Source organism: Brassica napus, chromosome C3 (genome assembly GCF_020379485.1).
Source record: "Brassica napus cultivar Da-Ae chromosome C3, Da-Ae, whole genome shotgun sequence".
Classification (NCBI taxonomy): Eukaryota; Viridiplantae; Streptophyta; class Magnoliopsida; order Brassicales; family Brassicaceae; genus Brassica; species Brassica napus.
In genome coordinates this window covers 46,323,885-46,327,819 of record NC_063446.1, presented here as the reverse complement: position 1 = coordinate 46,327,819, position 3,935 = coordinate 46,323,885, and the positions used below count along the sequence as shown (strand labels likewise).

The window sequence follows — 3,935 nt, the reverse complement described above, 5'->3', positions numbered from 1 at the left end:
GCCAAAACTTCAACGTTATCAGTGTCCCGCATAGGCAACAAGTGTGTAACCTTGGTTAACCTATCCACAATCACCTATATCGAGTTGTTCGATCTACCTCGAGCAGTTGGTAATCCTGTGATGAAATCCATGGAAATAGAGTCCCATTTCCATTGAGGTATCGGAAGACTCTGCAACAATCCTCCTGGAACTTGATGTTCGACCTTAACTTGTTGACAAGTTGCACACTGGGCAACCCATTGTGCTACTGATCTCTTCATGCCCGACCAATGATAGTATCTTCTCACGTCTCGGTACATCTTCGAACTTCCAGGATGGATACTAAGTAAAGAATGGTGTGTTATCCTTAATATCTCATCTCTCAGCCCTTGTCCTTTAGGAGAAAAGTTCATTTGGCCCGGCTTGTCCTTTGAGTTCTTCAACAATCCTTAGTAACTTCTCATCCTTGAGTTGTTCTTCTCGAATTCTCTGAATCAAGCTGGCCTGGTTCACTGCTTGAAGTCCCAATGGCTCGCTCGCTTGCCCTTCCAAAATGACCAACTTCACTTGTTTCAACTCTTCGTTCAACAGCTCCACTTCTTTCTCTAAATCTGCGTCCAACTTTCTTCGACTTAAGGCGTCCGCAACAACATTTGCTTTACCAGGATGGTAGAGAATCCTTAAGTCATAGTCTGTCACAAACTCCATCCAACTACGCTGGCGCAGGTTGAGATCTGGCTGAGTGAAGAGGTATTTAAGACTTTGATGGTCCGTGTATACCTCCACTTCTTCTCTGTACAAGTACGATCTCTAAATTCGCACAGCGAACACCACTGCCGCTAACTCCAAGTCATGTGCCGTAGTTATCCGTATGGCTTGGACCTTTTCTGGATCAGCAGCCACGCCCTCTCCTGATACTATGTGACCCAGGAATCCTATATCTCTCTTCCAAAACATGCACTTGCTGAACTTGGCAAATAGCTTCTGATCTCGTAACCTCTCCATAACCAATCTCAGATGCTCTTTTTACTGCCACTTACTTCTCGAGTACACCCGGATGTCATCAATGAAAATGATCACGAACTTATCGAGGTAGTCGTGAAACAATTCATTCATCAAACGCATGAAAGCCGCAGGTGCGTTTGTGAAACCAAAGGGCATAACTACAAACTCATATTGCCCATACCTCGTCTGAAACGCCGTCTTCATAATGTCTGACTTGGCAATAGGAATTTGGTGATACCCTGATGCCAAATCAATCTTCAAAAACCAACTAGTTCCCTTTAGTTGGTCTAACAACTCGTCTATCCTCGCAAGAGGATACTTATCTTTTATCGTGATGTTGTTGATACCACGATAATCGATACACAGCCTCAAGCTTCCGTCCTTCTTCTTCACAAATAGCACAGGAGCTCCCCAAGGTGAAGAGCTCGACCGGATGAATCCCTTTTCCAATAGATCTTCCAATTGCTTCTTTAGTTCAGCCAACTCCGCAGGTGCCATCCGATATGGTGCCTTAGCTATAGGTTTTGCTTCAGGGTCCAAAGTAATGGTAAAGGGATTACTCTGAGGTGGAGATAATTCCTTTAGTGGTGTAAAGATATCCTCAAACTCCTGGACCACTTCTATGTCTTCGACCTTAACTTCATCATTAGTGGCTCCTCCACTAACCGTAAAGTTACCAAATACACTTCCCCATCTTGAAACAAATCTTGTACTCTCATTGCTGCTACCAAAGACACGGTCATACTAGGACTGATTCCATAGTATACCATCTCTGGTCGTTTACCTCTGCCGAACAACAACCTTCCCTTTCCACAGTCAATCTGAATTCCATAGCTCGATAACCAATCCATTCCAAGGATTACCTCGTACCTTTCCAAAGGCACGAATAACAAATCTGCCACAAACTCTTTGCCTTGAATGATCAATGGAACATTCTTGATACACTTATCTGCTCGAAGGGTTCGGTCTGCGGGGGTCAAGATGGCCACGTTTACCCTGTCAACCACAAAACAATCCCAAAACTGGGCAGCTACTTCAGGGGTCACAAAACTATGTGTTGCCCCCGAGTCGAACAATACATGTGTGGGTTTACCAGCAACATGTATGGTTCCTGCCACAGTAACCCAATCAACAATATCTCAAACATACTAATCAAAATTCGTAAAACCATCAATCGTAATCCAAAATTTCTAAACGCGCAACCTAGCGATCAAGCAATCTATACTTAACCAGCATACTAACTAGATTCCAACAACTAAATTCCATACACTAAAAAGAGGAGCTTAAGAACCCACAATACCTGTGATGGGACCGTTTGACGGTCCTGCATTGTCTGGGTTTTCTACACCTAAGGCATAAACCCTACCTTCTAGGTTTTGCTTCTTTGGTGCTGGCTCAATTGCTAGACGGGTAGGAGGAGCTCGGATCACGAGAGGGGTCGCAGGGATTGGCTTGTTTGGACATGACGATGCATAATGGCCCTTCATACCGCAAGAGAAACAAGTGACATCTTCCATCCTGATCGATGAATAACTCTGCTGGTTACTCCGTTGGTTATTCCGCTGGTTTTTGGGACAAAACCTTGAAATATGTCCCGGCTAATCACATGTGTAACATACCCCAGTGTTACTACGATAATTGGTTAGGCCTCCGAATCTTCCCCCTTTGCCTTTGTGCGATCTTGGACCCTTGTTGAATTTTGGTCTTTCTCGTTGGCTAAACTTTGTATGTCCACCAGAATGTTGTATAGTCTTCCTTTCCGCCTCTAACACAGTCTCAACATTAGCAGCTTTTTCCACCAACCCTGATAAGCTGCTAAAGTTACTTCCAGCTAAACGACTTCTAAGCTCCGGCTTCAATCCGTACATAAAGTTACGGATCATAGTTGTTTCATCTTCGCGCCCATAAAAGACATGTCGTCTAAACCTTATGAACTCCAACTCATAACTCCTTACCGGCCTATCTCCTTGAACAAGGTTCATAAACTGACTCTCCAATCGATGCTTCGCTTTTGGAGGAAAGTACTTCCTCTCAAACTCCCCCTTGAACGATTCCCATGATGTGATGGTATGTCCACGCTGCCTCTCTATGTTGTCCCACCAGCCCGTTGCGTCTCCTTCCAGATAGTACACAGCGGTCTTCTTCTTGTACCCCTCCGGGCACTCCATGGCTTCAAAATTCTTCTCCATCATAGTAATCCACTTGTCGGCTTCAATAGGATCTGATCCTCCCTTGAACTTGTAGGATCCGATGTTCTTCATGGTAGATAATAGCTTGGAAACTACAGGGGGTTGAGTACGCCTGCCTTGGTTACCAAGTGCCTCGGTCATCACATCATGTAAAAGCTTCAGGGTGTTTTCCGCTCCTTGATCTTGTGGTCGTTCGGTGGCACGTTTCTGATCTGGCCTTGGGTTTGATTGAGCAGATTGATCATGTTTATGTCTCCTGTCCGAATTACGACTTGGGCCAATACTCGCCAAACTGTCTTCCCTCACTCTAGTCCTGTTACCGTACACATGAAAAGATCTTGTACTCTGCAGAGGGCTCCTATCATGTCCAAACATCTCACTAATGCCATTTCCATCCTCATGTTCAGATCTGTAATCCAGTCTTCCGCCTGTCCAATCCATACCCTCTCCCCATATCCGACCTCGTCCATCATCACCTGTCCCGCGATTAGCCATCTGCACACAATCAAAAGGGTAAGTCATATTCCTATTAAACCTACTACGGGAAGCGGCTGGTTTCCTAAACATCTTTTTGTGACTTATTTGACTCGATAAAATCGTTAAAAAGCACTTGTGTCACGCATGGACGAAACCATGCTCTGATACCACCTCTGTAACACCCCCGAACCGTTTTAGGCATAGGTCGAACCACCAGCCAACAATCAAACAAGAACATGACCGAAGGGCCGACCGTCTACCAATGTTCGGGAGCGCTACATGACG

General features: G+C 45.0%; 1 pseudogene; it reads right to left on the bottom strand.

Annotated features, from left to right (window-relative positions):
• Positions 1 to 789: 789 nt before the first annotated feature.
• On the bottom strand, positions 790 to 3,695 carry LOC111210278 (annotated as a pseudogene).
• Between the last annotated feature and the right edge of the window lie 240 nt (positions 3,696 to 3,935).